Source organism: Triticum urartu, chromosome 7 (assembly GCF_003073215.2).
Source record: "Triticum urartu cultivar G1812 chromosome 7, Tu2.1, whole genome shotgun sequence".
NCBI classification, from domain to species: Eukaryota; Viridiplantae; Streptophyta; class Magnoliopsida; order Poales; family Poaceae; genus Triticum; species Triticum urartu.
In genome coordinates this window covers 245,874,135-245,883,027 of record NC_053028.1, presented here as the reverse complement: position 1 = coordinate 245,883,027, position 8,893 = coordinate 245,874,135, and the positions used below count along the sequence as shown (strand labels likewise).

The 8,893-nt window shown below is 41.9% G+C and overlaps 1 long non-coding RNA gene across 1 annotated transcript; it reads right to left on the bottom strand.

Moving 5' to 3' along the window:
* Positions 1–1,009: 1,009 nt before the first annotated feature.
* On the bottom strand, positions 1,010–5,138 carry LOC125525106. Its single transcript, XR_007291150.1, has 4 exons — positions 4,713–5,138; positions 4,450–4,545; positions 1,714–4,343; positions 1,010–1,338 (listed from the first exon to the last, which is right to left on the bottom strand). It is a non-coding gene; the product is annotated as an uncharacterized LOC125525106 (long non-coding RNA).
* Positions 5,139–8,893: the final 3,755 nt, after the last annotated feature.

The following is an 8,893-nucleotide window of genomic DNA, read 5'->3' as shown; positions in this document are numbered from 1 at the left end:
TCTTGATAACCCACAAGTATAGGGGATCGCAATAGTTTTCGATAAGTAAGAGTGTCGAACCCAACGATGAGCTAAAGGTAGAACAAATATTCCCTCAAGTTCTATCGACCACCGATACAACTCTACGCACGCTTGACGTTCGCTTTACCTAGAACAAGTATGAAACTAGAAGTACTTTGTAGGTGTTGTTGAATAGGTTTGCAAGATAATAAAGAGTACGTAAATAAAAATTAGGGGCTGTTTAGATTAAGAAACAATAAAGTAAATATAGCGAGTGTGGAAAAGTGGTGGTAGGAGTTGCGGAATTGCCCCTAAGCAATTGACTACTTTACTAGATCGATAGCAAGTATTATGTGGGAGAGGCCACTGCTAGCATGTCATCCCTGACTTGGAATTCTATGCACTTATGATTGGAACTATTAGCAAGCATCCGCAACTACTAATGTTCATTAAGGTAAAACCCAACCATAGCATTAAGATATATTGGTCCCCCTTCAACCCCGTATGCATCAATTTCTATGCTAGGTTGAAGCTTCTGTCACTCTTTCCCTCCAATACATAGTCCTATCAACATACAACTAACCCTATGGTGTGAACCACGCGCGCGCTCATATCACTACACCACAACACCAAAGCAATGGCATGTAATCTGCCGGGAGAAACCCCTTAAGAGGGTAGATAAACTGCCGGGAGAGCAATTCTCCCGGCAGATAGAACTGCCACGAGAACGGCTGCCGGGAATTACTTCTCCCGGCAGATAAACTTCTCCCGGTAGTTATACTGCCCCCACACATTTATTTGCCAGCAGTTTATTTTCTCCCGGCAGATTTGCCGTGGCGTATAAACTACATTTAGTGGCAATGTAACAGCCGGCGCAAGCTTGTTTAACCGGCAATTCATATGCCATCACATTGATTTCACTAGCAAAAGCAAATTGATCTGGGCAACAAATCGCTAATTTAATATGCATTCATTTTTCCAGGTCATCAAGACAAATGACACTATTTCATAATTCACATATGGACCTCATCGTAAAACTTAACTTCATTCAATGAAATTAACGACCAAATACATATGTTCCTAGAAACGCCCATATATAAGGGTGTTGTGCAACAAAAGGAAAATTACATATGTTTTTGGATGCGACACGACCAAAATGAGCATATAGTGTTCTATGCTAAACTAGCAACCAAAATTAGCTTTCCCCATGGTTGTAATGTTCCCAACAACACGAGGCCATAATCATTCAAAATTCTTATAGTTTATTGCTTTAACTTCCGCTAGCCTCTCACTCTTGTGCTTCAGCATTGTCTTCTCTTCCTTTTTCCATTCTATTTCCTGAAAAGAGAAATTTTTGGCACATTAGAATTTACACATCAGATGTAAGTAGATTGCCGTTTGTTTTCCTTCTCATCGTTGCCTTTTGTTTTCATTCTGACACATCATCTAAATGTTCCAAATAAAATATGGCCAGGTTCATAGTTTTATATGTTGAAGGGGGCAAACTAATACGAAGTCATGACAGCATGGCAAAACTTGGAACCCAAATTTGGCCATATTCATTTTATTTTTAAAAGTGCTTCACAAGCATGAATGGTAGATGTGCACATGTGTATAGAATGTCACCCCCATTTGTCAAGCCATATTTTTGGACTCAGACTAGAACAAAAATAAAAAATGAGTAAACAAGTTCAGGTTGGATATATGACTTACCTAGTGTACTCTCTGCCTCCATTCAAACTTCTCCTCCTAGCATCTTGTAGCCTTTGCTCAGCTGATAATTACTTGCCCTGACATAATACATGGAACATATAAGAATCCATGCTTCATGTTATTCTTAAGAAACAGTAACTTATTGAGTAAAAACTAGATTGAAGACCCCAACCTTATAAAATCAGCATGTACTAACAATTAAACTCTAGAAGAGTACTCCACTTTCAGTCTGTCTTAGCAGCAAAATGAAAGGAGACATAAATAAGTTCTCTAGCTAGTTATTTTTCTTCCATGTAACAGTATATGTGCATGATGACAGTTGAACTAGATGATCTCACATCGATCGACTAATGGGAATAAACAGCACAATACAAAAATCTTTTTACCCAAAGCTTGCTTGTAAAACTCCTACAACGTTTTAATGATTTAGTATTCAGTTGTAGCATCCGCTTGTTTAGCACCAAAAGATTATTGAACTCCCTATACTGATAAGACTTAATAAAAACATGTGCGCAGTCATTTAGAAGTATCCACTGCGGCACTGCCATAGTGCATAGATCATCTAGAAGTTTTCACTGGCAGAGAGCATATCTACAGTCCTTTACGTACAATATAAATCAAAACTGCAAACATTCCCTGGTGCTTCCTAGCAAGATGTCTAAAGATGAAAATGATAAAATGTTCTGAAGAACTGTTCTTACTCGATTAAATGGAGAAATATTTAAGGAGTGATTACCCTGAGTTCAAGCATTACAAAATACTAGATGTTTCCTTTCACACAAACAACACATGTCCAAGCATAATGTGTATATAAGTATGAAAGATAGATCATAGTAGCTGATAGCACAGGCAAGCGACATAGATAACCATTGTTTCATATGCACGCTCAAAAGAATCAAGTAAGCAAAAGTAGTTTTATTTTCACATCTCAAGTTTTGATGTGATAACTCAAGAACATTTAGTCCTGAGCCATGACACTAAGGCGTTGAACTTCACAAATTTGTGCAAAATACTACAATGTTGAGATCCTGGAATGATTAATTTCCCCATGACCACAAAAAGCAGTAACTCATAACCAAATCTATATCTAACACAACACACATATATTAGTCACGTTTGTCTATAGAAGATTTTTTTCCAGGAGATACTCCTAATAGTGCAAATAGCAATTACAACGCTAAATCGACAAATTTACTATAATAACTGATAAGGATGATCCTTGAAGGATGTAAGTGTGACCACCAGAAGAACATCAAATCACGTACAAGTTTTCGGACTTGTGCAATTTAGGGAAGCACCTTCTCAAGCACAGGATCAAGGGATAGAACAAAAATGATATCAAGATCTTGTAGAAGCTTCTCAAAATATCTAATTTCCTGTGACAATGTAGTTACTGCAATGCTTGTGAAGTTGAAAAGTATACACAAACTACTATCTATTAGATGGCATGAAAGTTTAAGCATAATTTTTGGTACCGATGTGAACTTGTTCTTTATATAATATATGGGTATATCACATTCAGACAACAACTTTCACAGTACATAAATAATAAACTTAATATCAGAGAACTAACACTTTTGCAAGTTCAAATCTTTAAACTCTAGAAGCAGTACTCCACTTTTAGTATATATTTGTAGCAAACACAGAAGAGACAGAAAGAGATTCTCTATCTGATTGCTTTTCTTACATGTACAAGTATATGTGCATGATAACGAGTGAACTAAATGATCTGACATCAATCGATCAATGGAGATAAACAAGGGTACTTGTTCATTCCAACTACATGTTCATTAGTCAAAGTTCATTTTCTTTTAACATCCAGAATTAGGACAAAGAGCACTTAATCATAGTAAATGGAAGAATACCCATTGGCACCAAGAATTAGAGTTGTGAAGAGCATTTTCATTGGTACATTCAAGCACAAGTTTGAGAGAAAAAAAATGTTACCTCAGTATTGAACTCCTATGAAACAATTAGCTAGATGGTAAATCAGGGCAGGAAAAGTAGCTACTTTTGTAGAGAAATTTTTAATATCAAATCCACACTCATGTCTATAAATTTAGCTCTTTCAGATGTGGCACCAAAAACTTTATAGAGCACTACATTCCCCTACTACTATAGTACATAATTTTTTGAATTTGGATTAGCAGTCCGCCCAGACTCCAGAGCAAATACAAGTCATTGATTTGTTCCATAAAATGAATATCCACCGTTCATCAGTACCTTGCCCAAGAGATCTAATGGTTGACATTTCTTAGATTTGCTATGTATGGGCAAGCGCCAAAACGACTCCAGGACCTTTCTGGAATCCTGACGGTTCCAAATGGGCCCACTGGTGAAACTTTGCTATTCAAGATCTTTTGTGGCTATGATTGGGAAACAACGATGACTAGAGTAACCTTCCTTCTATAAACAACTAGCTTGTACAGAGCACTAATCGTTTGTATCTACCAATTTTTGAAGCAGCAACTTGCCAATCCTTTGGACGGGATTTAACACTCAACAGCATACATACTACTCCCGTCTGAAAATAAATGTTGCTCAAATAAACAGATGAGTGAGTGAAGAACACGTGCATAGCTCGTGCCTTTGACTAGTATACACAGTCTTCAGTTGCGCAATGTCTGAACCTGAATAAATAAAGACCGATGCATGTACTAAGAAGGATGGATACAAGCAAATGAAGTAGGCACATATACTTGCATATTAAGATAACAAAATGAAATATACACTAACCTGGGCTGAAACCCTTTACTAATCACGAGCACCAGGAATTCCTCGAACAAACCAACCACTGCTAGAACTAGTCTCCAATCCTTTCACTAATAGCACCTGCATCAATTTGGTAGGAAAAGGAAAAAAACAATAAGGAACACGCTCAGTAGTAACTCGCTGGAAGGGAAAAATCTGCCTTCGTACGGAGAACTGGACAACGAGTACCATGAGTTCTCATCGAGCAGAGAAGAAAAGATTAACATCCTTGGTAAGGAAGATCTCACCTGCATCGGGTTTCCACCAAGACGGATCTGAGGAAAGTATTGTACCAGCATAGTAGAGATGGGACACCACGCTTTCCGTTGGCGGGGAGGAAGCCGTGGTGGGGGCCTATGCTCGTCGGCGTGATGGACTGTAAAGAAGAGATGGAGGCGACCGGCATCGTCGACCAGATCTGGTGGTGGTGTCAAAGGGAGGGAGGCAACGATGACCTCGCACACCATAGGCGTATCGAGGGAGGCGACGCCGAGATCCAAGCACCGCCGCCATAGATCCCGATGGGGTCGTACAGGTCAACCAAAGGGGGGGGAGGCGGAGGGCGTGGTCAACGGCAGAGGGGGCGGCGGCGGCGGTCGAGGAGGAGGTCTAGGGAGGGGCCGATTTGGGGGAGAACAGGTCGTGTGGTGGCTCTAATTCTTCTCTTTTTTGAGCGGTGGCTGTAATTCTTTTGAGTGGAAATGTCACGCGCTCTCCCGCGCCAGCGCGCGTTTGGGCCAAATATTATTTTGGGCTCGCGCCACAGGCAGGCCCGACAGATAGTGGGTCATAGTTCAGTTCTCTCGGCAGTTTTCATGACCTAAGATGTGGACATTATTATTGGCAGTGTGCATGCCCTTGCTGATTAACTTCTACCGGCAGTTTCTCCGCCGTTATGTACTTCTACCGGCAGTAACAAGATCCCTGGCAGATGGTTTGCCCTCATTCTTGTATTTCTCCCGGCAGTTAATTGCCCCCAATTCGGTGTTGTGGTATAGTGATGATGGGAACCAAAGGATAGAAACATAACCACAAGAAAATTAAATAAATCATAGCAATTCATCAACCACCAATAGGACAACGAAAATCTACTCAGACATCATAGGATGGCAACACATCATTGGATAATAATATGAAGCATAAAGCACCATGTTCAAGTAGAGGGTACAGCGGGTTGCGGGAGAGTGGACCGGTGTAGATAGAGGGGGGGAGGTGATGGAGATGTTGGTGAAGATGGCGGAGGTGTTGGTGTAGATCGCGGTGATGATGATGGCCCTCGGTGGCACTCCGGTGCCACCGGAAGCGAGGGGGAGAGAGCCCCCCTCCTTCTTATTCTTCCTTGACCTCCTCCCTATGGGAGAAGGGTTTCCCCTCTGGTCCATGGCCTCCATGGCGTGGGAGGGGCGAGAGCCCCTCCGAGATTGGATCTGTCTCTCTGTCTCTCTCTGTTTCTGCGTTCTTAGATTCTTCCCTTTCGCTGTTTCTTATATTCCCGGAGATCCGTAACTCCGATTGGGCTGAAATTTTAACGCAATATCTATCTGGATATTAGCTTTCTTGCGGCGAAAGAAGGGCACCAACCGCCTTACAGGGTGGCCACGAGGGTGAGGGGCGCGCCTGACACCCTGGGGCGTGCCCCCTACCTCGTGGGCCCCTCGAGCATCATCTCGCGTGGATTCTTCTTCACAAAATTATATATATTCCAAAAAAAATCTCCGTCGGTTTTTATTTCGTTTGGACTCCGTTTGATATGGATATTCTGCGAAACAAAAAACATGCAACAAACAGGAACTGGCACTGGGCACTGGATCAATATGTTAGTCCCAAAAATAGTATAAAAAGTTGCCAAAAGTATATGAAAGTTGTAGAATATTGGCATGGGACAATCAAAAATTATAGATACGACGGAGACGTATCACATTACAGAATAAAGATCCGTTGAGAGATGATGTCATCATGGTTTTTTGTGTTTTCAAGAAATGACGTCATGGCGGGTTATAAAAATTTCTGCGAAGAAAGGAAGATGGATTTTTTCTAAGTATTGAAGATTGACAAAGAACAAAGTTCAAAGTCAACCTGGGGCCTAATGTTGGGGATAGAGCTATCAGTTATGACCCGCCTAGGAGGGGCCGTGTCAGTCCGAATGACGGGTCACAAAGGAAGCCCAATGAACATTCAAGGTGATAGTTTATTAAGGCTTATAGAAGGCCTAAGCCCAGAGGCGGCTTAAGTCCCAATGTTGTAAATCGCCATATGTAAAGAAAGACTTGTGAGGAAAGGCGTGTAAAAGAAGTCACCGAGCCGGACACGCTTTATGAGCCGACCAGGACTCTGTAGGCCGCCAGGCATCAACCCGTGTATATAAGGGGACCACCCGGTGGTGGCTTAGGGCAAGAAACAAGAGATCGATAACCAAGCCTGTGGATTAGCCTCTTGGTGATCGAAACCCCAGCAATTCCAACACAACTAGACGTAGGCTTTTACCTTCGTCGTAAGGGGCCGAACTAGTATAAAACCTCTCGTGTCCTTTGTCCTGATTAACCCCTTTAAGATTCCTAGTTGCGATGGCCCTACGACTAAGTCCTTTTGCTAGGACATCTGCCATGACAATTCCACGACAACTAGTAAGCAAAGATAGAAGTGATTTCGAGGGTATGGTCATCTTGCCTGCAAAGTTCTCTGAGTTGATGAAAGCTTGATCCTTGTAAGTGTACTCAACGGGTTCCTCGATCACGTACTCATATCCAGGCTCTACCCAAGGCAAGAACACAAGCAAAGGAAACCACAATCAACCACGGTGCAATGCCCAAGCAACATGATGCAAAACATGGCATGACATGCGGGATGTGATATGCAATGCATATGTGTGCTCCGAAAGGAAAAGATTGATCAAGGCATCAACTTGGCAATCCAAGAGTGACGCTGGAAAGATGAGATGATTTCGGTCGAAATCGATATAAAGATCACCGGAATCGGATGCACGGTTTGCAAATGGCGAGCAAAACAAGAATGGCACAATTCTGCGATTAACAGCACAATGACATCTAGAATGCAACAAGAAACTAAGCTACTGCACTCCAACATAGCAACAAAGCACATGGAAGTGATCTACTCAAGATGCTTGACAAAAGATGAAAACTGAGCTACGGCTAATTCACACAATAGCAGGTTAAAACAAGCATGGCAAAAGTGCAAAAGATATCAGCATCACAGACTTAGTGAAAATAACAACATGCCAGGAATTAACATTAGGAAGACATGTTTAGAGCACGCTAACAACATGCTACAGGAACATATCATAGCAAAACAAGGCATGCCATTAATCTACTCAAAGCATAGAACAAACGTCCCTTACTAACCATGAGTCAAAAAGGATCAGAAGATATGATGGCGCCCATGTAAACATAGCAAGTTTCGTTAACAGATTCAGACTTAGCAGAAAACTGAGCATGGCAAAAACAGAGTTATGAAGGCATCTTTACGAGCTCGATTCACTCACCATATGGCATTGCTTGACAAGATAATCATACTACCAGCAAGAAGACATGATCTTAAGGCTAACCATGGCAATAACAAGTTTATATCATACATGGATCAACTACAATAACCATGGAAAAATTGATTAACATGTAAACAATCCGCCAGGAACATTTTATAGCAAAAGTATAGCAAGATTGAGACATGCTAGGGCACTCAATAATTGCAGACAGGGGCATGGATGGATAGAGCATAACCATATGTCCAAATCATCCTTACTGAAGCAACTCAAATAAAGCACGCATCTCACTGTAGCAACATGGTTACATGGCATCAAAATAACAGCAGACAAAGACTTAGCCAAAACCCTGAGATCCTGAAATCAGTAATAACACGAAGGCTACTTTGCATGCTTGTTCTAGTCACCACAAAGATCACAAAAATACATGGCATACACCCCTGTAAATATGGCATGTCATAGACCAAAATACATGTAGAGCTCATGCCCATGTGCAGCACACAATAATTGTATCAAAAATGACAAATCCTCATACTCTGATAAGAATCAGCCCCTAACAATTTATAGCACTCTTGCATCAGTGATTTGGGCATCAATATGGACTCAAACAAGCATGCCACAATGGAACAAAATGAAGAGCACATCATGATGAACATTTTGATATATTGCACGCACGAAACAGAGCATCACACAAGAAGTTACAGCAGGTCAAAGTATGCACCAGGATTTTAAAGTTTAGGGACTTAGAAGAAATTGGACCTCGCGGGAAAGTCAATGGATATAGGGTTCGTGGAGCCAGAGCGGATCGGGCTGGGCGGCGGTGGCGTCGTCTCCCGCGAGGTCGTCGCCGGCGGGGCGGCGCGAAGGAGGTCGGCGGAGGCGGATCCGGGGTCTCCTTCTCCACATCTGGACGGGCGGCAGCCGGCGAGGACG